This window comes from Toxorhynchites rutilus, chromosome 2 (assembly GCF_029784135.1).
Source record: "Toxorhynchites rutilus septentrionalis strain SRP chromosome 2, ASM2978413v1, whole genome shotgun sequence".
Taxonomy (NCBI): Eukaryota; Metazoa; Arthropoda; class Insecta; order Diptera; family Culicidae; genus Toxorhynchites; species Toxorhynchites rutilus.
Window position 1 is genome coordinate 297,689,934 of NC_073745.1, and position 27,183 is coordinate 297,717,116.

The 27,183-nt window shown below is 39.9% G+C and overlaps 1 protein-coding gene and 1 pseudogene across 8 annotated transcripts in view; both read right to left on the reverse strand.

Annotated features, from left to right (window-relative positions):
- LOC129771754 (potassium voltage-gated channel subfamily H member 6) overlaps positions 1-27,183 on the reverse strand; it is a 405,800-nt gene that overhangs the window by 355,160 nt on the left and 23,457 nt on the right. The window lies entirely within an intron of this gene.
- Positions 15,895-16,026, reverse strand: LOC129772308 (U4 spliceosomal RNA; annotated as a pseudogene).

The following is a 27,183-nucleotide window of genomic DNA, read 5'->3' on the forward strand; positions in this document are numbered from 1 at the left end:
TCCACCATTCCATGTTTATCTATTTGTAATTTATTGATTGTTTATATTTATCATGCTTATCGTCTTCCAACGGACAGACAGATGGATATCGGAAAAATAGTAGCGAACGAGAATGGTTATCCTTGAATGAACACTCGGTCAGGAAATCGGGTGCTGATAGCAAGGTAGCAGGGATATTCACACGAATCAGTTTACCCCGGCACCTTTTCCAACCCCAATTCATTGCAACATATTCATTTAGTTTTTAACTTGCCGACAAGAGGCTAAAATTAGTCGATTCACCAATTGGCAGACAATGTTTTATGTATCGTGTGGGGGTGCTTTGGACAAACAGTAATCGTTCGGATGTTGTTTAACGTTTCGCGAGGGGTCGGCTGGCAGTGACAAGGGTGAAGGGAGTGCATGAGAAAATTCGCACTTGCACGGAATTCCACACATAGTTGAGGCGCTCTCTCTCTCTTGACTTCCGACCCACATTCCGTTTCATTATGCATTGTGGCAAAATGCCTCTTGTTTTTGCCTCCACAAGAAACTGATGCGACCATATATCGAGCCTTGAATTCATTTCATGGGGGGGCGATTTGTTTTCCCGCAATTCCTTTGTAATCAACTGTGCGTCTCTGTTGAATGGTAATTACGCTACGCAAAGCACGTTTTTGCCCATCTCCCTCAAAATCCTTACATACACATGAAATAGATTAGTTTGTATGTGAATACAAAAATCGGAATGAATGCACCCCTCCTTGAACATTCACGTTGAGCTTCGTGTTCCGATTTGTGAAGCGTAAATGACAATTGATTTTCAAGTGGAAAAGCATTATTTATTGTGCTAAAATATGATAATTCAGCTATCCATTATCCATTATATATAAGACCATTTCAAAATTCATAAGTATTATCAATGAAAAATTCAAAATAATCGACTGATTTACATGTCAATAATTGTCAATCTTGCCATTTCGTCTAATAACCTGGAAAATTCATGTTGGAATACTATTTACCAAATGCTGCTGAGCGAATTTCTCGATATTTTTCCATGTTTCCGAAATTGCGACCTTGAGCTCTTGAATCGTGGTGTACCGTTTTCCTTCAGTGTGAATTCTACGCACAAGGATCCCCCTAAGATTTTCAACAGGATTCAAATCTGGAGAGCGAGCCGACCAGTCCAAAAAAATAAGTTTTGGGTCCTGAATCCATTGCTTTGTGTAGTATATGACGCCTTTAGAAAATCTTTTTTTGGTAATAACATTTTGCCCAATGTGACGCATCCTTCGTTGATCGTGTATGAACTGTCATAATGTAGGGGAAGTGACAGCCATCGCGAGTGACGAGGTGAGCTACGACTCTGATCGGGGATTCACGAAGCGGACACACTAGAGGACGGTTGACTCTCTACAATCTGGCGACGAGGATACAAACCAAGCGGAAAAAACGTAGATAAAAAGGTAATTTTTGAACAAAATAGTTGAAATTCGAAGTGAACACTCTCTGTGTCCAAAGTCGGACGAGAAAAGTTGCATTTTGCGGAAATATGCGTTGAGAAAAGAAGTTTTCGTGACACCAGTGCTTTGTATTCTTTTTAAGAAAATGGCACAAAATGGGCAAGCCACAGTGCGAGATGAAGAGGGAATTAGATTTGCCTTGTAAACAAAAAACTTGTTTTTATGCGAGAGTCTAAAGGATTCTCCGGTGATTGGTTGCAGAAATTATATAATTTTCTGGAAATTTTCGAAGGTTAATAGAATCCTCCTGAAAAAGATTTATGCATTTGTGGCGAAGATCAGTAGGATCTTCCGGATCGAAGAGCGAGTATTGCGAGAATGCTCCTGTGTATGTGTAAGTGAGAAGCGTGTAAGCGTGAGTTTGTAGAATTAATCAGGGTTGGAATGTGGAATGTAGCTGGTGAGTTGCTTTAGCATCTACTAACGATGGTGTAGGAAAGAGATGTGGTACAAATAAAAATAAATAAACATTCACCGGATTGTGTACTTAATTCATAAGCATAAAGAAAAAGAAGAAAAATATACCCCTAATATCTCCCCTTGTATTTCGATGGGCGGGTGAAACGAAAGAGTATCGTCGGGAGGGAAGGAAGGAAGGAAGGTCTTGTATTATAGAGACTTTAAACTTTTGCAGTTCATTCGTCTCTAGCCTTGAGAAAGTCCCTTTGAAAACTCTACTCTACTCTATTACTCTACTCCAGCGCTACCACCTCCGCCCTCTTGCCTTGAGAAAGGCACTCGATCCCTCGCCGTCCAGCTCGTCCAGCAACGATGTTGTCCAGTCGGTGTCCACGCAAAGAATGGTCGGGAGGGAAACATAATGAACGCCGCTATTCGCGACTACGAAGCTGAATTTGACAGCTTGTGTGCGTGAAGCGAATGTCAACAGAGAATTGCAAAAAGAATGTGATTTTTAAACGCACCGTTTTTAACGTTTTTAGCAGAAATTTTCGTAATGGTGAGTATGTATCGAAAGAACTATCCTCTAGGATACTAATTTAGTTAAATCGCATAAATTTACTGCAGGGGAAAACGTTTTCTTAGCGCATCCAAAGGACACTGTCTTGTGAAAAAGTAAACAAACTTTCAGGATACTAAATTTTAATAAAAATTAATAATTGTGTGCAAAATTTATCTTCCAAACGGTTGGAAAATGAGTTTCCCTTATGCAGTGAAAAAAACTTTGCTGTAGCTTAAGCTGAATTTAACTTATAAGTGTTTTTCTGTGACCTTGTTTCATGCATTATCAGGAGCCATCAGTCGGAGAAAATGAAACCTGCTACTTGGCAGTGGAGTTTGCGGATGTGTTCGATTACGCTGCGGGTGGAAGCCGTTTAGTCGTCGAAGGCGAAAGAGTATTCAAAGCTGGACATCTTTTAAAAGTTGGTGTTGAAGAAGTTCACGATGAAGGCTTCAGTATTTTCTCGTCCTGCCTCCAGTCATCATCTCCAAGCTCGGAACCCCATACAATAAAAATTGGTACGAAAATCTCCTTCTCCAAATGGTTGTTTTCGTGTTCCTGTAAAGCTGGCAAAGGGAAGTGCAAACACGTCATGGCTGGTTTGTATCATTTGCTTAAGTATGTTTTATTTTATTTCTTTACTATCGCACATTTTGCACCAAGTTGGACTGTTTCACACTTTTTCAAAAGTGCGAAAATGTGAATGTGAATACTTGGAGAGTAGAAGTTCGACACGGTGAAACGGAGGCTACAAATACGGGAGGTTTTTGTAGGTTCTATCTTTAGCCGTAGTCGTTGGATCCAGTCTAGATACCGCGATTTGTCCGTTTTCGGAGGGAAGGCATGAAAAGAAATTCCGGGGCGATATCTCTGCTTACATCCGGGGACGACACAAACAATACGGCTTTTGAATTTTGCAGATTGTTCGGAGTCAGCCTAAAGCAAATTTCGTCCGACTTGCATGTTCTCCGGGCAATTTGCGCAACTTTTGACGTCCATATTTCACACGTTCTAAGGAAAATATTTTGAAAAATATTAGAGCACTGATTGAATAGAAGCCAGATCTTTGTATTTTAGGTATTTTATGAACACTAAGCGGATATTTTTATATCAAATTTCATTAATTCGGTTTACCTCTCTCGCAGGTAGATTGACAGAGAGTGTACTTCAACGGCTTTTTTTCACTACTAAATGACAATAAATTTTGGTTCGGAGCATCGAAACAGCTAAGAAAAACTATTTTTCAACAATTTACACTAATTGTAAGATAAACACGGTACAAGTTTTCGAGAAATCAGTATATTAATTATAGAGAAAATATGCAACGGTTTGTTTACATATTTTTCACTCACACGCGAAACTTTCATAGGTGGCGACACCGTACCTTCGATGACGCGAATATAAACGGCCGCGCAATTTCGAGCGAGCTCATTCTTAACTTGGATGCAGAAGAGCACACAGTGGAAAGCAGCAGAACCAACTTTTCGGACATTAGTGGATCGGGCACAGCAGCAGCAACAGAGGAACCGACCATTTGGACAGTAGCGGAGCACACATCGGACAGCAGCAGCAGAGTTCAGTCGTATAGTAGCGGAGCGTACTTTTGGGACAGCATCAGCGGAGCACACATCGAGTAGCAGCAGCAGCGGGGTACTTTTCAATCGGCGGAAGGAAAATCGTAACCAGACAGCAAAAATGAAGTCCGGATACGACAGATGGGTTGTTGCAAAACTGCATAAATGTGTGAAGAGTGGAATAATGGTCTTGTATTTCACTGTCACTTCAGATGCAGGACTCACGACTGATCCCACATTGCCAGTACGACCAAATCGAAGTGTTACGATTTGGCGGTAGATAGACTGGACGAGGTATTTGAGCCTCGTCACCAAAGTACGTCGGAGCGAAGTTAAATCCGTTCCATGAAGCAAACGCGGGTAGAAAGTTTCGTCGATTTCATTATTCGTCTGAAACAGCAAGTTGCAGAGTACGATTTTTGATAAGTCCGATAAGTCAGTCAAATATTGAGCGAGATTCACCACACGGACGCGGTCGTCAAAGGATGTGTTTCTAACGAGGTACGGCGAAGAATAATATTGAAGGATTTAAGTTTCCTTGAAATCCGAGCACTTAGAATCGTGCAAGAAAGTGTAGATAAGCAGGTAGAAGACATGTCTACGGCGCAGTCCCCTGAGAAAGTTTTCAAGGTGGAGCACTAGTGTACGATAGTGTAAGAAACCACAATCCGCGTCGCAATAGAACCGAGAAATCCTGTTTTTACTGCGATCGTCTGGGACATATTGCATTTTCAGCTACATGCCCAGTACGGACAAAGCAAGGCTGGAGCTGCAAGATCAACGGCTATTTCGAGAGGCTGTGTCGGAAGACAAATCATTCGTTGGGCCTAAAAGGGGCTAAACATATCCAAACAGTGGATGTAAACGCCCCGAGGAATTGGCTCCTCAACTCGAAGGTGAAGAAGAGATGGAGGTCTGTTAGGCTTTCTTTTCAGACAATGAGTCAAATGTCATCGTATGTACAGTCGGTGGAGTTCGTGTTGAAATGTTACTCGACTCCGGGGCAGATGCCAAACTCGTCACTGAAGAAGCTTGGAAAACTTTCAAGAAGTAGAGATTTCCAGTAGTTTCGTCTACGTAGCATTCGAGTTCTGTGTGCTTATGGAAGCCAAAATATATTGATAATTCGAGGTTCATTATTGGCAGATAATATCTATTGAGAGAATCGGTTCAGGCTAAATTCATTATCGTTGTAGAAGGGAAGATATTTCTGCTATGGAATTAAACCGCTAAGATTCTAGGAGTGCTCAGAGTCGGTTTGAATATCAACAGCCTGAACGTACATATTCGCATCGATCCCCAGGCCGTGCCAGTGTTTCAGCGAATGTGAAGGATTCCGATCCCTCTTGAGGAAGCCGTTGGAATAATGCTGGATGAGATGTATAGTCGCGACGTAATCGGAATTAAGACAGGTCCTACAACGTGGGTATCACCATTATTTGTAGTCGGTGAAGCCACGGGGAACCCCGTTTATGCATCGATTTGTGCCGCGTAAATGAGTCAGTACTGCGTGAAAATCACCCCATGCCTAGTATCGAGGATTATTTGACGAATCTCGGAAGAGGATGTTTTGGAGCGAGTGTTTCTTCAAGTCGAGCTCGACGAGACCACGATACGCAACTACTTTCATTACTGTGCGTGGTCTTTTCCGCTTCAAGCATTTGATCTGAGGACGGCACCTGAAGTATTTCAACAGACAATGGACGAAATTCTCAGTGTCTGCGAGGGAGCATGTGAAGTATGTGATGTGATCATCGATGAGCATGATCTGAATAAACACTATAAACAGTTTAACAAGGGAAAGTAACATCCTAGTACGAATAAAGCAAATGATTTATATAGAGAAATTTGCTGTTTTTCTTTCCGTGTGTTATCTTGTGATTGCAAGTTCTACTTCGATTGGATGAGCAAGCTGTAGAAGTCAATTGGGACAAATGTCAACTGGGAGTGGTCGAATACGACACAAAATTGCTCAGGACAGAATTAGGCTTTCCAAACTTAAGACACATGCTATATTGTCGTCTAGAGAACCTAGCAACGAAACGGAACTTCATAGTTTCCTTGAGCTTGTCAATCATATAAATAGGTATATTCCAATGCTATCCTCTATTGACGAACCTCTGCAGAAACTTCTACACAAAGACTCCAAGCTCACGTGGGTGCAGTTTTGGTCAAGTTTAATAATCACAATCAACATCAGGTTATCAGTTTCGCATCTAAATCTCTGACAGAAACGTAACGACGTTACTGTCAGATAGAAAAGGAGGCGTCGATGTTGGGATGGGCCTTTTTACCCAATGTGACGCATCCTTCGTTGTTCGTGTATGAAGAGAGGATTCCAGAACATGTATGTAATCCTTGAATGATGTGGAAGATATCTTGAGTTTTCCGGTTGCATAGAATCCCGCTCAAATCATGCACGAGCCTCCACCAAAATTCCTGCTTGAAAAATACTGTTCCTTCGTCCGTAAATTACTCCAGTACCCGTTGAAACCGTCAGAACCATCCTAATTAAACTTTTTTTTCGTCAGTGAAGATAACCTATGCATTGAAGAACTCAGACGTCTTCCGATGTGAGATGGTGTAAGATGAGGAGCCGTAACCTTTTAAACTCTCTTTATGTGAGGATTTTCTACCGAAAGTTGACGAATTATCACCCGAGTAACATTTAAATTGAAATATTACTTCATTTGCATAAGCGATTTTGAGATATTCGAAGCTGTTCTAGCTATTTCCCACTTATCCCGGAGAGCTTCGATTTACGTGGAGTTCTCTCCTTCTCACCGTATCCTTGAGGATTCGTCAAATAATTGAGAACTACTTGATGGGATCGTCCAACCCGACGAGAAATTTTTTTGATACCAACATTGTCTTGGTGAAATGCATCGATTTGACTTTCGTTTCTCTCCGTGCGCACGTTTTCCTTCGGCGTTTTCCAGATTTATTGATCAAAACAACTAAAACAACGGAAAAATGTAACTGGTCTTATAGAAACTTGACACTTGAAAAATACAAAACCTTTGGTTTACGCTCAGCTCTTGCACACACACATATGAAAGACATGCATAGTCATCAATACCAATACACTAGAATATAAGTTGAAACATTGTTTGTTTACAATGGCACAAAGCGGCAAGATCATCACCTGGTCTTATAGAAATTGGACAGAGTGTATGTCCCACAAGGCACGAATGTCGCCACTGTACATTTGTCATCGTGGATGGCCGCACCGACAGTTGCGCATTCATAAATGACAACTTAAAAAAAGTTACACTATGTCTCCTAGCTGTTTTATGCTGTCTGTTGAAAATGGAATCAACAAAGTAGGAGAAATGGGAGTGAAGCGGTCACCCTAAGAAACATGCCCATTTTCTGCGTCCACATACCGCTGGAATCCCCGCTTTTCGGAGAATATTGCAGCTCAACGTATTGCTTTTCAAAATAGCAAACAGTTATAATTATAAAATTGAAAATACAGGGTCTTTCAGATTAAATGCTCACGCAACAACTTTTAATAGCATCTACAAAAGTGAACCGATTTTTATTTTTAAAAAACGAAAATAAAGCTTATTGTAGGATATAGTCAATGTGACTATCCCTTTTTTCGACAACGCGTTTTAAAGTTGTGAATTCTTCATGCACAACTCTAACATTACGACTTCGATGCCGAGTTTTGACATAGGACAATGTTTTGGGGGGGTCACTCTACGAAAAGTGTAACGATTCATTAAGAATTTTCTAACCCATATTACTCAAAATCGTTATTGCGACAGACGTTGTGTTATATACCATTAGACAGGAAATTTATCCAGCAATACACGTTCTTGTAAATTGTACATATTGACTAAAAACCATCCTATCAGACTGAACGAGTAGCCGAATATTATCGTCCCGAAGTGGGGAATGCAGTGTTGCCATCGACGGAGCGAAAACTTTTTTTTTATAAGGAGCCATTGGTATTATTTTTCATGAGCGTTTAATCTGAAAGACCCTCTAGAATAACGCATAAATATTGAATGTACATCATTTTAAAGCTTAAACTCTCACGTTTTGGAATATTTTACGAAAAAAAATTTATCTTGGTGTGTGTACAACCAAACTAGCCTTGTCAGAAAGCATTTCATTTTCGGCAGAAACCATGCCATTTAGTGCCTTGAAGCGTCAAATGGGTAAATCAAATCATCTGTCCCCCAACGCTTTAAGGTGAAGGTGGAAGCTAGCCTCTGTAGTAGTATAGGTAAACCCACGTGTAAAAATGGGGTAATAGTGTTTGTGAGAGAAGAGCATATTTGAGATATTTGTGCATATCGGTTGCGTGACTTATGCGGCACGCTATACAGCATCAATAGTTTTTTTTTTTTAAACCATGGTTCCGGCAATTTTTCGATTTTCAAAAAACTCAAATTTTAACGTCTGCGTTACTAGTAAATGAAGTCCAACTGAGTTAATATTTTGCATTGAGTATATTATCGTGCAAATCAACAATCGAGATAACTATTTTTATTGGCAACCAAAACCATACGTTGTGCCTTGTATTCCAAAAAAAAACCAAGTCCCAGAGAGTCGATTTTTTACATTTTTCGACGTAGAACTACGTTTTTCAGGAAGGGTGCCAAATCAGAAAACAGGTCACTTTTTTATGAAATAAAGTTAACGTTAATAACTATTTTCACAGCGAACGGATTTTGATGATTTGCATACGAATCGCATAGGAAATCCTCTAAGATTTGTTTGATATGCTATACATTACAATTCCCTAATCCCTAAACGCTTTAAAATAATGAAAACTGGAAACATTTGGTACAAAACGAGAACGCAAGGATTTGAGAAGTGCATACTAGTTCGTGATATTCTAGCGGGTCACGATCATAATCTTATGTTATCTATATATGTTCTCCTTAGATATACGAATGTTTGGAGAAGTGAAGCGGGTTAACAAAAATACTGGTATTAGAAAAGGCATAGTAGGGTATAGCAGTCACGCTCACCACAGAACCACAGTCGATTGCCAATGCTCGTCTACTGCACAACTTACCGTTTTAATTTGTTTCAGTGAGTACGTTTCGAACTTCCATGCGAGTATCAACTGTTTGAATAAACGATTGTTTCAGTCTCTGAACATGACAGTTGCAAACATCGCTTCAGTTATAAGAACGGAACAAATGAACGAGAAGCGAAAAGATCGTGCACGAAAGAGAAGAGACATTTTATTTATTGAGGGTGTAAAAGAAGCAGCGTTACATTGAGCCAGTGCGAATATGGTGTAACATGAAATGCCGTAGGTTCACTATCGAGTGACGATTGGTCAATGAGAGTTACTTTGTAAGGCCTTACTGATGAGTCTTCTTTGCCTAATGGAAAGCATTCACCCTTCACGAAACTTACTCACTCCTCTATATGTTTTATTAGTTGCTGTCGACGAACTGTTTCCGTACTACTTCCAAAATTAGGTATTCGATAATGCACCGTCTCCCACTCAGAATAATATGTCGCCGCAAAATATTTTGAAAACCAAACCAACAAAAACTTTCACTTCATCCTCAAAGTATTTGAAGCTGCAACCAAAATATTTTTTCTCACTTTCACCCTTCGCTTGCAGCTGTAAACAATCAACTGCACTTGCTTGTTATTTTTTCATAGCTAACGTCACTGTGTATTTTTCCCTTCCCACAAGAAAAAAAAAAAAATATATATATATATACGGAACGCCTCTCCACTTTTCGAGGCCCAAATCATGACGCTACCTCCGAAACAGCTAGAGGATGTGTCTTTCACAATATTTTGCATCCCAAAATCCTGTGTTACAATGTCACTGCGCTTTCTCGTCTCTCCAATTTGTAGTAACCAAAGCACCGGAATGTAAATTCAATTGTTTTTCGTGAGTTTCTGAGTAATGGTGATTTATGAATCACTTGTGGGTGGTTTGGCTACACCAGTAACGAAGTTTTCATTTGTTGACATGTTGACATGCACTCTATCAGAAAGCATGATTTTCCGATGAATATTTCTTCCAAAGGTCAATCTGCGAGCACTCGACAAATGATTGTCATTTTCAGATTCCTGTGCCTTTCCCCGGAAAGTTTTGTTGTGCAAGTGCACGCGAAAGCATTTGTATTTTCAGCTTTAATCCGAGTAAAACACTCAATTTAAGGTGCTAATCTTTAGTCAACCCAGTGCACGATTATCATAAGCGGATTTGAGCAGTAAGTACGTCATTATGCCATTCTTCGCGAATGTATCAATCTTCCCTCCCATCTAGGTCACGGAGCATAGCGCCATTCCCATGTCCGCGCAAAGGTGAGCTCCGCCAATCCTATTAACACTTTCCCTTTGGGGATGCCTTCCCCCCCTGCGCTGCTGACGTGCGGATATAAGATAAAAGAAACTTTGATACAATTATTTGCCACTAACAGAATTAATGTACTGCAGTGGAATTTTTCATTCATCCTCCCGAAACTTCTTCGCCCGGTGGAAATCCCGGAGAGTTTGACATGTCGCTTGGCACCGATAAACTCCGATATAACGAAAACGGGAGCGCCAAATGTTGTGCCATTCGGAAGGAGTCGAAGCTGCTTCGCTCGGTTCGGAGCAAACAGCGGCCATAATTCTGTATGCACCGACTGGCTGGCTAAGATATCACTAAATCACTTCTGTGGCGACTGAAATATTCTCTCGTGTTCATTTTTTTCGATGCGCCTTCAGTATTATTGCGCTTGCAACTACGAGGTTTTTTTTTGCCAACAACATGCCGCCGGCTGCCAGGAAGGCTCTGTGAAGAATATTTTCCTTTGTTTTCCGACCTCCTCGTACGAAGAAAAGAAAAGAAAAAGATATATATTTTAAAAATAACCAACTGGATCAAGTGTAATTCTAAAATAAGGGCAGGAAAAACAACTTGTGAGAGAACAATCGCTATTTTCCTGCAACTTGATGACCTTCTTCGGGCTTCCAGCTTGGTGTCTTGCAGTGCCCCGCCAGAAGGTGGCGCTGCATGACGGCGGCGATGCAGTCACAGGACCTTGTTGGTTGCCTGCATATAAAAAATCTCGTTCGAATGTTTTGAGCCATGAACCATTCAGATCGCGAAGCCGAGATGGTTCATATAATGTTAAGAAAATAATAAAATACTCCGCTGCACGATTGCGCCCAATCGATTTCGACAGGTTGGAATAAATTTTTAAAATTTAATAAAAGGCCGGAACCAAAATGACTTTCACTATCGCACTCCGCAGAGGTGGGGTAGCAAAACAAAACAACAAATTTAACATAAAAAGGAAACTCATTACGCTTTCATATCACACCGTTTATATCCGTGCATTTTCGTGTATCATGTATCATAAAGCCGCCGGGGAGTGCCCCGCAGAAAGGACAAGAGAGTATCAACCCGTTAACAAAACGGGATGAGTGAGACACGGCGAAACGGCCGGCGGTGGAAAAGATTGCGAAGGGAATGTGCATATAAAATGTTTAAATATTGAATGCAATTTCAGCCTGGTGGCTCCTGTGGGTGGTAGTGGTGGTGGGTGTTATGCTCGTTTTAAGGTGAAATAGACAAACGAAACCCGCGAGCGACAACCGACCATCGCGCGCGCCTCCTTGTTCCGTCGCTTCCGGGCGATGCGATGGTTCTTCGGTTGTGGCTGTGCGAAAATCGCTGTGGAAAATAATGTGGCAACGCGAAAAGCGGCGAAACAAATCCAATCGCCTGGTAAGGTATGGCTGGTGGGCGCCGACAGGAGGCGCGGAAGGACGGAAGAACCGGTCGGAAAGATAGGGTGGGGGGGCGTGTTCGGAAAAATATTACCACATACATGATGAACTCTTTCCGCTCGCTCTCAACATGGCACAACCACACTGCGGATAGTAAAAGCATGCTGGCTTCATATTGACATTTTTTCCTCCAAGTGGTCGACAGCTAGTTGTCGTTTTCCGTGATGGGTTCGTTCGTTTTTTCGCCTCTCGTTGTTCGGTTGTTATATTGGTTTTCTCCGATTACGTCGGCACGTTTGCATATCGTGTACTGATCAGATTTGTTTGAAACGAGTCTAGGGTAACTGTCGCTCCGATAGTCTAGTCAGCCTACACGGCCAGCAACATTGTGGTTTTTTGGTTAGCTAGACCACGTGGAAGTTTCGTCTCGAAGTAGCATTTGGATCTATAGTATCGCAAAATATGCACAACATATAGAACGATGATATGCATCATTTATCCTGAATTAAAGCTCGATTCACTAGTGACTATACCGTTATTAATGGTCAATTCTGGAAGTCGTTGACATCAGTTGTTCAGGAAGTTATCATTTTTGACGTAGAACTACGTCTTTCAGGAAGGGTGCCAAATCAGAAAACAGGTCACGGTTTTATGAAATAAAGTTAACGTTAATAACTATTTTCACTGTGAACGAATTCTCATGATTTGCATACCAATCGAATCGGAAATTCTCTAAGATTTGTTTGATATGCTATACATTACAATTCGCTAATCTCTAAGCGGTTTCATGAAAACTGGAAGAACTTCTTTTTTCCCATACATTTGTTTTGCCGATTTATGTGCTAATCCTACCAGTATTTCGAATGCTTATAACTCGAACATTTCTTAACAGATCGGAAAGATGTTTGCATCAATTGATAGGAACTATTTCTACGCGTCTATCACAATTGATAAAATATTATTTTTCATGAGATGACCAATTGAATAACTGAAAAATATGAAGCGTTATTTAAACGCCCTAACTGCAAAGTTCTGATTGGCCCGATTTACGGTTTCCCCAACACAGACTTCTAAATCGATGAACCTGTGGAAATGCGCTCTGCAAATATACATGCAAGTCGGGGGTATTTTTGTTCCCACCGAGCTGTGTTTCCCTAATTCGCTTTGTCAAAACATGCAAGTGACGTAGGATTACGTCTTTCGGGAACATATTGGGGTACAAATTGAAAATCGAAAATCGAGCACATCGTGAAAATTGTCCAATTTCAAACGCTTACTGCTCAGTCATTTCATGATGGATTGATGAAATTTTTGCGTAATTCGATTTCGGTGCTCCATAACAATTTTTTATATTGAAGAAAATAATATATGACATGAAACTAACTATCGAATAATTGAAAAATCTCAACCCCTATCCTAACGGAAATACCCACTTTTGATTGGTCGAAATTGACGACACAGGCGGCGGGTCCCTAACAGAGACATCAAAACCGAGCTGCCTGGGGGAAATCGGCATTGCAAATACATGAAAGTAGGGGGAGCTTTTGTTACTACCGAAATGTATTCTCTAACAGAGATATCAAAACCACGGTGCCGGGGGAAATTAGCATTGCAAATATATGCAAGTCGGGGAATTTTTATATTGCAAGTAAGGTGAGTGATACGATTAATTCTAGCAAATAAAATTTTAAAATTTGAAACTTTAACGTTGGTTGCTTCGTGAAATTTGGTATCAATGACCGATCGTGTATTGTGAAAAATTCATTCAGCACAAGTGTAATTGTAAAATATTGAAGGGGGAAATCGGCATTGCAAATACATGAAAGTAGGGGGAGCTTTTGTTCCTACCGAAATCTATTCCCTAACAGAGATATCAAAACTAAGGTGCCGGGGGAAATTAGTATTGCAAATATACGCAAGTCGGGGAATTTTTATATTGCAAGTAAGGTGAGTGATACGATTAATTCTAGTAAATAAAATTTTAAAATCGCACCGAAATCCTACCGAAATCTATTCCCTAACAGAGATATCAAAACTAAGGTGCCGGGGGAAATTAGTATTGCAAATATACGCAAGTCGGGGAATTTTAATATTGCAAGTAAGGTGAGTGATACGATTAATTCTAGTAAATAAAATTTTAAAATTTGAAACTTTAACGTTGGTTGCTTCGTGAAATTTGGTATCAATGACCGATCGTGTATTGTGAAAAATTCATTCAGCACAAGTGTAATTGTAAAATATTGAAGGGGGAAATCGGCATTGCAAATACATGAAAGTAGGGGGAGCTTTTGTTCCTACCGAAATCTATTCCCTAACAGAGATATCAAAACTAAGGTGCCGGGGGAAATTAGTATTGCAAATATACGCAAGTCGGGGAATTTTAATATTGCAAGTAAGGTGAGTGATACGATTAATTCTAGTAAATAAAATTTTAAAATCGCACCGAAATCCTACCGAAATCTATTCCCTAACAGAGATATCAAAACTAAGGTGCCGGGGGAAATTAGTATTGCAAATATACGCAAGTCGGGGAATTTTAATATTGCAAGTAAGGTGAGTGATACGATTAATTCTAGTAAATAAAATTTTAAAATTTGAAACTTTAACGTTGGTTGCTTCGTGAAATTTGGTATCAATGACCGATCGTGTATTGTGAAAAATTCATTCAGCACAAGTGTAATTGTAAAATATTGAAGGGGGAAATCGGCATTGCAAATACATGAAAGTAGGGGGAGCTTTTGTTCCTACCGAAATCTATTCCCTAACAGAGATATCAAAACTAAGGTGCCGGGGGAAATTAGTATTGCAAATATACGCAAGTCGGGGAATTTTAATATTGCAAGTGAGTGATACGATTAATTCTAGCAAATAAAATTTTAAAATTTGAAACTTTAACGTTGGTTGCTTCGTGAAATTTCATATCAATGACCGATCGTGTATTGTGAAAAATTCATTCAGCACAAGTGTAATTGTAAAATTGTATATGGTAGCAGTTGTGTTAAAAATGACTTGATATATGAAACAATTTATTTAAATTTTCCTAAATAAAAACCAAGGTGTGTTTCCGCTCGAGAACGGGTCGTTTGGTTTAAGCTGTCTGTTTTTTGTTTTCATTTTCATCCAAGCAAAGTTTATACGGCGAGAAAAATTGGAAAAGTGAAGAAATATTAGAAAAAAGATTATTATGCTCTATAGTATTAGTTATTCTTAGTTAAATTTAAATTCGCAATGGGTTGAATAAACACTTAGAAAGCAAAAATTATAAAATAAAATTACCTTCTTCATTTCAAATATGTTTTCTTTATATTAAAGTAACATCTTTTTAATGATGAGAAAAATTGATTATTGTGTTCGGTATTGGTAATTATCTTATATTACATTAGTGATTTTTTTCTCTCTATTTCATCCATACATAACACAGGAGGCATCTTGTATGGGATCACAGAGGGCGGTTTTCATCATATCTCGTTCCACTTCGGTATCTTTTACCATCCAACCATCCACCATCCAACGACTGTTTACCATCCTTCTGTCATCATCACTCAGTAAACACTGGCGGAGTGAGCAAACAATACCCAACTTCCAAACAAAACGGCCCTTTTCAGAGCCACCAAATCATTTTCAAAGAGGTTAACGATGTAATTCTTCAAACATATCCAAAATCAACAGATAGCCTAACGGAATCCTACGTCAACTATGCGGTCGTGTCTCGGACACAACTTTCCTGTGACTTTTTTCCGTCTGAGCTGTGTGAATCCGCTTTGCAAATACATGCGAGTCGGGGGTATTTTCTGATGATGAAGATGGATTTTTGGCAACGTCTCAGGTAGTAGTAGACACTACTCGAGGGAATATTTCCCATAAATTTAGGTTCTTCTGTAGGAGCATTGTACCACTGCGACCATTAGTTTTATCTATTGTAGTCTCATTTAGGTTGTTTTCGCTGATAATTTCCCTAGAAAACTTCTAATCTGGTAAGGTAAAGATTGTACTCGGAAAAAAAACTATGTACGGGTTATAACTATGATGTAACCGCATGGTTGACGTAGGACAGCCGTTGACTTAGTACTCAATTGTATTTCTTCAATTAGCAATAATTTTCTCTCACGTTGAAGATCACGAGTTCAATTCTCACTCCCGACATTCTTCCAAAAATGGAAGTAAAAAGTGACGAACCAGCCAAAAGTGTTGAAAGTCACTATAATATAGATTAAAAAAATAGCAATAATCCCACCTCGGATGTTCCTCATTGGGTACGATATTGCCGCTGCGCAGAGGTATCTTTTGTGTGTATTGATTAAATTATTGATTAAAATAGTGAATCAATGAAACTATTTACGAATTCAATTGCAAACAAATCCCAATTTAAGTCAATTCGTGCATTATGGTAGTAGTTATCGCAGCAAATAGTTATCAACATTTTGCCTAACCATAAAACGGTATGCGTAGAAGTTCAGTGATCTTGCAACATGAAGAGATATCTTCCAATGCAATCTTGAATAATCGAGCCAAAGCGTTGCATTTGTACCCGCTTTTGTAGATCGTGTTAGCAAAACGAATTCCGGAGTGTAAAAAGACGGGTGGGTAATGTCGGGGACATAACCGGAGTGACGTAGGACTATACAAAGGGGACAGCTTTTGTTAAATATATATTTTAAATATATTGTTTTATTTTCTTCTCCTACGTGAATACCTACCTATCTACCTGAAATTTTTTTTTAGTTTACTGTTTACTCTTTACTAATAAGTTGAGGGTTGAAAAGAACCTTTGGTGTTGTGTTTTTGTTATCACTCGATATTCCCATCTTGTTCGGTTAAACCTTCCTGTTTAGCTATTGCGTTCGCCACTCGCCACAGCTTTCACAGTTGGAAAATTTCTTCCTATCCAGCTTGTGACATATTGTTCAGTAAATTTCATTTAATGCGACGTGCCGGAGAAGCACTTTGCCACTCACTGAAACTAATTGTTGCCTTGATGAGCGCCGAACCGAAGCTGCTCTGTTCTTGATACGGGTTTTCTGATTGTCGTGAGCAACTTTGCAAGCCAACTCGAGCACTCCGACGGCCGAAACTCTATAATCGCTGTTAGGTATACTGGTGCTCCGGCACCAATCCGTTCGGCCTAGTTACCCTTGCGGAGCAATCAGTGAATGCGACCAACAGAGAACTGGAGACCTGCACGGTTCGAGTGAGACTTTGCTTTCCCTTAACTTGTCCTTCTTTGTTACATCCACGATGCCGATGCCGTACAACCACACGGGTTTACGGTTTGAAAGAAAATAAGATATTTTTTTGGGGTCCGCGTGTTTTATACTCTAGCGGTACACACTCACAGGATAGTGACAAATCGGCAGACTCAGCCAGAGGGGCCAGTCCAACGAGACGAACGAATGAGCGTTAAAAGGGAGCGATGGCAAAAAAATACATTCATTACGATTTGTTCGCTCGTTGGATTCACATGCAGGCTAAAAAGGGTCCTTTTCAGGATCACAAAATTATCTTCAATCTAAAGAGTTTATTGTTTTGTTGTCACTCGATATCCCCATCTTGTTCGGCTAAACCTTTCTGTTTAGCGATTGCATTTGCCACTCGCCTCAGCTTTCACAGTTGAAAAATTTCTTCCCATCCAGCTTGTGACATATTTTACAGTAAATTACATTCAATGCAACGTACCGAAGCGCCACTCAGTGTCGCATTGGAGGCGATTTGAACCTGTAATTGAACATTTGCGATGACAGTGGTACAGTGTCGACTTTCAATGTGCGGTCATAATTTGGATCTCTATGTTTACAAAAATGTCCAACTAAATAAGTCGCATTACATGTCTGTCCAATTAGCTAAATGTCGAACTAATTGAAATTACTGTACTTTCAATCTGGAAACAATTTAAGAGTTGGTGAAAATTGAATAATCTTGAAAGTCCCCAACTATCAATAAGCTCAGAACTACTGCCCAATTCACATACTCATCAGATCCTGGCAAACAAATTATGAAAACATCAATTTGTGTTTTATTATTATTTTGGATAATGTTTTAGAACACATTGAACTTTATTTCCTAAACTCTTTTTTGGAAGGTTTAATGGCCCTGAAAAGCGCCTTGTTTTATGGAATGGTTCCAATTTAGAAAACTTAGTACTCGTGGTTTTGAAAAAAAAACCATTTCGAACGCCCTCGATGCCGCCTTGTTCTGGATTTGCCACCAAAGCAGATTGTAAAAAGAACAAACTTTTTTCTTCTGCTACCTGCTGCCGTTTTGCGATTGCGTTTGCCACTCGCCACTCGCTGCAACTGCCTGTTGTTGTCTTGATGTGTTCTGTTCGGAATGCGGTTTTTCTTATCGTCGCGAGCAGCTTTACCAGCCAACTCGATCACTTCGGCGGTCGAAACTATATAACGGCGGCTAGGTGGACTGGTGCACTGGTACTAACGCGCTCGGCCTAGCTACCCTTGCGGGGAACTCCATATCAACACGGTTCGAGCGGGATTTTGCCTTTCCCTTCACTTTTCCTCCTTTACCATGTCCAGACATGGCTGCTTGGTTTGGTTTGTTGATGTGTTGTGATGCGAACCGCTGTGGTGTACGGTTTGAATGAGAATGATCGTTACGGCAGCGGAGCGGGGATTTTTAAGCTGACTGGCTGGCTCGAGAATTACGTATGTGTGAGACTGCGACCAATGTTTCGTTCATTTTTTTTTTTTCCTTTCCAATCGTGCTTCATTCTTTTTCGCTGCTGCTCTGGTTGCCCGTTTTGGTCGGTACGATTTGAGGAGCACAAAAAAGACCAATCAAAAATGGGCACATAGTGAATTTTGAGAATGCTTGATATTTCACAATTATTCAATTATTTATCTCAAGAAAAATGAAATGTTATTCGTTATGATAGATGCGTAGATATATTTCCTATCAATTGATGCAAAAACCTTTGCGATCTATTGAGAAATGCTCGAGTTATAAGCGTTCCAAATCTTGCATTTTTTCCTACTTGTTCAGTGCCTAGATTTCCATTTCACCCCCTATATCTTCCGGTTAGACGTAGTCCTACGTCAAAATACATGGGAGTTTGAAAGTATTGCCGACTTGAATGTATCTGCAATGCCGATTTCTCCAACTTGATTTCGGAATCTGTATTGAAAAAAAACACATTCCGATTTGCAAAAACGCAAGCGGGTACAAAAGTACCCGCAGCTCGCATCTATTTTGATATGCCAATTTCCCCAGGCTTCATGATTTTGAACTCTGTGTTGGGGAAACATTCCAATTTGCAGAAACGCAAGCGAGTACAAAAGTACTCGCAACTCGCATCAATTTTGCAATGCCAATTTTCTCAGGCTTCATCATTTTGAAGTTTGTGTTAGGGAAACATTCCATTCCAAATTCCAACCCGCAACTCGCACCTATTTTGCAAAAAACATATTTGCAAAAACGCAAACGATAATCGTTCGATTAAACGATTAATCGAATACTTCCTAAAGAAATCGATGTTTAATAGAACGAATACTGCACAACCAATAATCGAAGCGAACGAATAATTTACGTCGATTAATCGATCCAAACCCGAGAGAAAAAAAACGTACGGTCGCTGCAGTTTTATCCTGAAATTCAATCATTATCTTTGGCGCTCCCCTATTTCGTGTTGACTGCATTGAGCTTCGTTTTCCAGCGTGGAAGATGATAATTGATTTTCAGGCGGAATGAATGCTTTTGACGTAGAGCTACGTCTTTCATTAAGGGTGTCAAATCAGAAAACAGGTCACGTTTTTATGGTATAAAGTTAGCGTTAATAACTATTTTTGCCGCGAACGGATTTTGGTGATTTACATACCAAACGAATGGGAAATTCCATAAGATTTGTTTGATATGCTATACATAACAATCCCATAGTCTGTATATGGTTGAAATTGATAAAAATTGAAAGCATTCCCATTTCCTCATACATTTGTTCTGTCCTTTGTGTGATTTCCCGAACAGAGCTGTCGATAACGAACAACTTATCGACGAGCAACGAAGGGGAAATCGGAAGATGTCTCCGCGAACAAAGGAAAAGAAGAAGAACGAAGGGGAATATTTGCCAAGAGTATAAACAGTGGATCTCGCTGAGGCAAACTTTCATTTTTCGTGAGGAAATCAACTGAACAACATCGTTGCTGAGCGAGCTGGACGGCGAGAGCTCGAATGCCTTTCTCAAGGCAATGGGGGTGGAGGAGCAATATGATGAATAAAGTAAAGTTTTCCAAGGGCATTTTTGAAGGTTAGAAACGAATGAACTGAAGAAGTTTAAAGCCTCAAGCAAGGAAAGGAGGCAAACTTTCAGTATCGTTCTGTGTTCAAAGCAATGAATATCGCTTGTTTTTCCCTGTTTTGCGTCATCACATGTCTTCGTTTCGGATTGAGCTGTGGACGCGACCGAATTACTCACTCACTGATGTCTCTGGCATTGCAATCATTGCTTCAAACTGACGCCATTGCATTAAAGTTTTGGGCTACACAATTGTGTGGGGAATCATCAAGGTAAGAATTATAAATGAAAATAAATGTTCTGAAATTTTGTCAGTGATTTGGTTTCGCATGACGGTAGGAAAACTTTCTCCACAAAGGATGACAGCTAAGCTAATCTAGTCTGGCAATATTAACAGAAAGATCTTCTGTTGAGAAGAGCGCAAAACGGAGATGAGTGTGTGTATATTTAATTGCTTCAAGCCATCGATATATGGATATTTGTGTGCGTACGTGCGTGCTTCATAACCCGTGCTTAAAAATAGTGCATATTCGCTACGCTGATACCCCATTTGTATCTGCTCCCGTGTGTATTGGCCCTGTGACGATGCAACAATCGCCTATTTTTTTTTATGCTATGATTGACGATTGTTTGGTGCTGCAAATTATGTAGTCGTAATGAAAAATATAAACAAGAAGGGGAGATAGCGGTAGGGAAATATTTACGCTAGGGTATTAGTAATGAATCTCTGCTGAGGCAAATATTCAGCCTTTTTCCAAGCAGTTAACATTGTTGGTTTTCTGTCATCAATGTATTGAACTGACGCTATGGTGAAGCAGTTGTTAAGGTTGGGCACCAAAAAATTATTTTGAGAATAACAAGTTATTGAATAAGTTATATTAAGTTAATAATTTATTTGGACTCGCGTGCGAGTCGCGAAACTGCTTTCAACTAGGATTGCATTTGCGCTAATCTTGATCATAATGAAGCAGTGCTACTCTTTTCGAGGTTGTTGAGATTAACAGATAGAGTTTATTTCGTTTATTTAGTCACCAAGAAAGTAAATGTCGTTTTGGAATTTTGTATGTGATTCGGTTTCGCTTGCCAGTAGCAAAACATTCTCCACTAAGGGTGACAGCTGCGCTTATCTCGAGCATGTATTGTTCTGCGAGCACAAGAATGATTCATCAAACAATTATGATTTTGATATAAAAATTTATAATTTACAATAAAAATAAACATTTCAGTGCGACCAAACTGGTAGAATGGTTATTTCAAAATTTTTGTAGCATTATAAAATAATATCCGCAGTTATAAACAAGCGACTTGAATTAAACTACAGCGTAGTTATACGTCAACAATGCGGTCGTGTCTTGAACACAACCTCGTATATTTTTTTGATTCCAGATGGCTTTCTAGCAAATGAGAAATATTAGTCTAACCAATTATTTTTCTCAATGTAACGATTAATCATTAATCGATTATTTGGGGCGATTAATCGTATCGAATAACAAACTGCTGCAAAGTATTCGATTAGCTGGTGACCGATTAATTTCAAAAATCAGGGATCACTACTCGCATCTATTTTGCAATGCCAACTTCCCCAGGCTCCATGGTTTTGAAGTCTGTGTTAGGGAAACATCCATCCATTCTAGCGATCGTACCTCAATCGTTGCAAATCATAACTGAGTGGATTTCCGAGCGGCACTCGCTTATATACCGACTGGTGTGATTTCAATTGCAATCATTGGCACCCTAATGTACATAAATGACATGAAACGAGTCTTACGTTTATGCGATATAAATTTATTTGCGGACGATACAGTTCTGTTCATAGCAGCTAGAAAATTGGAATACGCAGCATTGCACATAAATGGAGATTTGCATTGTCTTAGTATTTGGTTGAATTATAAGCAGTTAAAATTAAATGTTGGAAAAACCAAGTACATTGTATTTTCTTTGAGATATTATAACACCGAGTGTTTGGAAGAGATAAATGGTGAGACACTTGATCGCATTAGAGATATGAAGTATCTTGGTGTTACTATAGATGGCAAACTGCATTTTAAGTTTCACATAAAATTGCAAAAAATCGCAAAAAATACGGTATCAAGTGCCGTTTAAGAAATGAGTTGACAATTTCTAGTAAAATTCAGTTATATAAATCAACAATATCGCCACACATAGACTTCTGTCCATCCATTCTTTTTCTTGCTAACGAAACACAAATGTTGAAGTTACAGCGTTCACAAAATAAAGTAATGCGCTTAATTTTGCGTTGTAATAAAGGGTGTGTCACATCAAATTGCATCACGGAAAAAACGCTGTAGAAATTTAATTTTTAGGAATTATATCTTCAGCTTTCGCTTATAACCAGATAAGAGTGTATAGATCACGTTGGCCATGCTTCACTGTCAATTTTTCGTAAATTTGGAAAAATGTCGTCGAACGAAAAAGAGCGTCGTGAATTAATCCTGTGCACTCATTTCGAGAATCCGGAGTTGTCACATCGGGACATCGGTAAGATGCTGGGAATCGTCCAATCCACGGTCAGCAGAGTACTAAAACGATACTTCGAGAACCTAACCATCGACCGGAAGGTGAAGTACGGCAAAAATGGATGCTCCGTCAGTGAAAAAGATCACAAGCGCGTAGTTAAGCAGTTTAGACGTGATCCGAGAAGTTCGGTCCGGGATGTCGCCAATAAGCTGAATTTGTGAAGTTCATTCGTCCAGCGGACCAAGCAGCGGGAGGGCCTGCGTACATACAAGGTTCAGAAGGCTCCTAACCGCGACGAAAGGCAAAACATGGTGGGGAAGACGCGAGCCCGGAAGCTGTACACCGAAATGCTGACGAAGCCGCATTGCCTGGTAATGGACGACGAAACCTACGTCAAAGCGGACTTTCGTCAGCTGCCGGGCCTGTTGTTCTTCTCCGCAGAGGACAAATTCAGCGTTCCGGAGGAGATTCGCAAGCAGAAACTATCCAAGTTTGCCAAAAAGTACATGGTGTGGCAAGCGATCTACTCTTGCGGAAAGCGGAGCGCCCCCTTCGTGATGACCGGCACGGTAAACGGGCAGGTTTACCTTAAGGAGTGCCTACAGAAGCGCTTACTACCACTATTAAAGCAGCACGAGGGCCCGTACATCTTCTGGCCGGATCTCGCTTCGTGACACTATTCAAAGGACGTGTTGGAGTGGTACGAAGCCAACGGGGTCACCTTCGTGCCAAAGGAAATGAACCCGCCCAACGCGCCGGAGCTTCGCTCAATAGAAAAATATTGGGCGATTATGAAGCAGGCCCTCCGGAAGAACCCAAAATTTGTCAAATCGGAGGCGGACTACAAGAGAAAATGGATCTCTGTTCAAAAAAAAAAACTACAACCTGACGTTGTACAGAACCTTATGGACGGGGTAAAGAGGAAGGTGCGAGCATACGGGCTTGGGCTCGAAGTATGAATAAAAAGAAAATGCCAAAAGTTGTTTAATAGTTTTTATTTTACTGTCTAAAATTTTCAAAAGGATCGGACTACTGGGCGAATTTCTACAGCGTTTTTTCCGTGATGCAATTTGATGTGACACACCCTTTAGATTCACTTTCTCAGCTTTCATGCTAAACACGCTTCAATGGCTATCTGTGAAGCAAAGGATTGTATATTTAACCATGGTGTTCGTTTTAAAAATTATAAAAGAATTGCTGCCTCGATATTGTGTGATCGAATTGATAGAGGAAGTGATATTCATATTCAACGAAGCACGAATACATAACTTCTTAAGTAGAGTGTTAGAGAAGTCCCTATTTTTTAAAGTTGTAACTTATTTCAATTCGATGCCTAGGCACAATAAAAGAGCAACCACATTAGCGGATTTCAAACGACAGTGTATTTCACATATCAAAAATGTAAATGGTTAAATTCTAATGAACGAAGTTGTTTTTAACGAATTGGTTTTGTGTATGTGTATGAAAGAAAGAACTGCCATCTTCGTCTCAATGATAATGAAGGATTTTTTGTATGTTTATAGAAATGAAAAGAGAAAAAAAAAACAAGAAAATAGAAAGTAGTCTACATAAGTTTGAGCATCGCGCGCGTGCTCAGCCATGTGCAGCCATGAGAAATCTGAATTGTGATAACGATTGGAACATAGTAGAGTTTGTTCTTATTGTGGAATTGGATATGTTAGTTTCGTTAAAAAGGAGTACAGCTATGATTGGGGTTCGTTCAAGATCGAGGGAACGACTGTTGTCAAGTAAAGAAGGCTCAATAGCGATTTCTGAAGGATCAAGCAGACAACCGTCAGAATGAAGGGATAGGCTATAACCTGAAATTCATCCAACGGGTTAATAGTCTGACAATTTTGGCAGCCAGGTTACAGTGAACTCAGAAGATGCTAGAAGAAGCTTGAAGAAGCTTGGCTGAACTGAAAGATTTGCTGTGACTTCTTACAAACATGTCCGAAGAAACTTTTGAATAGACGAAGCTAAGTGAAGTACCGATATCAGAAAGAGGAGATTTCATATCTGCAAATTAAATCAGTTCGTTTTGACGTAGGACTACGTCTTTCATTTCTATACCGGGGTGTAAAACCAAAGTTTCGAAAATGAAAGCGTTACGCCGGAGACCGAGATTTTGAGCGTTAATAGCTCTTAAACAACTGAACGAAATGGTATGATAAACACTTCATTCGAAAGATAAAAGGTCTACGCGTCATATACTTGTTACTTTTTCATCCAAAAACTTGTTTCAATAGTCTGAAAATTGCTTTCAAAACAGGCTATTGAAATCACCAATCGGTATATAAGCGAGCGCCGCTCGTAAACCCCCTCAGTTATGATTGAACAGCGATTGGAGCATGTTGTCGCTGTTGTGATGAAGCTAACTTCGTTTATCATGAAAGCGCTGATGAACGGTGTCACCAAGAGCCTGTTTGTGCACCTTAGGCCAGAAGGGAATCCATCAGGAGGAGAGTGGTGCCACGGTTCCGCTTGAAACATCGGCCGCCACACACACATATACACGCGCGGAATTCTCGTTGCTATCATCGTTGCTGAAAAATAATCTGCCAGTTCCCCTGGGAATTGAAAAATACATTCATGCGAAAGAGTTTATTTTAATGTTTTCTATCCATATAACACTGCAACCAAATACATTTGGTTTTGTGATTTTTCAATCAATCGCAATTAATAGGAAAGCTTCTGAATTTTTTTTTCCCATCAGTGGAAAACTTTCGTATCCAATATTGGATGCATAACATGAAAAACGTGAAACATCATCGCGAAAATCAAGTCATTTTCGAGCGATTATTTGCTTTCTACTCATATAATGCTGCGACCAAATACATTTCGTTTTGGATTTTTTCAATCAATTGCGATCAACCTAAGACCACGTATTTCTGCAATTTATTATAGGTGCAATGAATCTTTAGGAATTCCCGCTCTACGCGCACAATGTTTACTCAACAATTTCTCAAACGAGAAATGGGTGTTGTGAGAAAGGATTAGCGAACGCGAAAACGACAAACGAGAGAAAGATACGTTTGGAGGTTGAAGGAAATTGGCAGAAAACTTCTTCATTCTATCATTCAAATAATGTGATTCATACCACATCGTTTTGCCAGAAAGAGTTTCTTAATGCTCAAAGGAGGAATTGAGTCCTCCGAGGAAATTACCCAGCGCAAATTAGAGTCGACTATCGATTGCGGCATTCGTACACAAATAATTTTATAATGCAGTTTCACCAAAGTGATTTCTTCGGATATATTCACTACATCATGTCATATATTTCATATTCTTCATTATGAAATCCATATCCATGGCACCTATCGGTATCGAATTATCTTCGACACCACGATTTTCGCTAAATGCTCCTTTCAGTTCGGCCTGTAAAAAACTTTTCTGAACTCTAATCCATCAAATTGGGAGCCCTGAAAAGGGCCGTTGATTATATGCTAAGCTAATATAGCACGCTCTCCTCGGATACGATGGGCCAACTGGATGTCCTTGGGCATGATGTGACGCGTTTTGCATAGATAGCACACAAATTGGTATCTTCGAATAAGCCTCCTGCAGCGTCATAACTGCGGAACTTTGGAAGCGCAAGTCGGTTTTGAAGTCCTGAGCAATTCCACGGCCCATCGTATCCGAGGAGAGCGTGTTATATTAGCTTAGCATATAATCAACGGCCCTTTTCAGGGCTCCAAATTTGATGGATTAGAGTTTAGAAAAGTTTTTTTACAGGCCGAACTGAAAGGAGCATTTAGCGAAAATCGTGGTGTCGATGATAATTCGATACCGATAGGTGCCATGGATATGGATTTCATAATAAAGAATATGAAATACATGACATGATGTAGTGAATATATCCCCATATCGAAGAAATCATTTTGATGAAACTGTTTACCGTTTGTCGTTTTTAATTGTTGGGAAAGGGCATTATTTTTGCTGAGTAAATTCCAAGAAAAAATCCATTCCTTCTTTAAGCGTGATTCATTCTGCTTCGGATCAACGGAACAGTATGATAATAATTTCATACAAAAGATAAAATGTCCAAGAGTTATATGATTGCTATTTATTGAGTCGAAAAATTGTTTCAATAGCTTAATGATATCTTCGAAAACAGGTTGTTGAAATCATTCGTATCCGTATGTAGCACGCCCACTTGGAAACGCTTTAATCTTATTGGAATGTGAGATGGGGAAGCTCATACTTACGTCTATGCATTATGCTGTACACTTCAATTAGAGCCCCGCACACTACAGACTTTTCTTCAGCCGACAGTTGGGTCGGATCGGCCTTCTGGTGGGAAAACCGACCCAACTGAATCGGCGTAATGTGCGCACATGCATACCTCTCCGTACTGATTAAGAAGCCGACCGAACTATCGGTCGACAAGTCAGTCTGCAGTCTCCCGCAGACTCTTAATTTCGTTTTTGCAGGCCGATCCGAAAAATTTTCAGTCGAGTTAACTCTTTTTTACAGTAATTTATAAAATGACGCTTCCTTTGCTTTCGTTCATTTCCTACTCTACTTTCGCACCGTGACGACCCGTTTGTTTGGGACCAAGCAGACAGCTCGTTAGTCTTTCGGTGTTAAGGCACATGAAAGCAGCTCGGATAAGCGCACCAGCCGCAGGATAGGTGAGGAAGCCACATCGCTATCGACCGGGAACTTTGCGTGAAATTCATCGCTATCGGAAGTCGACCGAATTGCTGATCCGCAAGC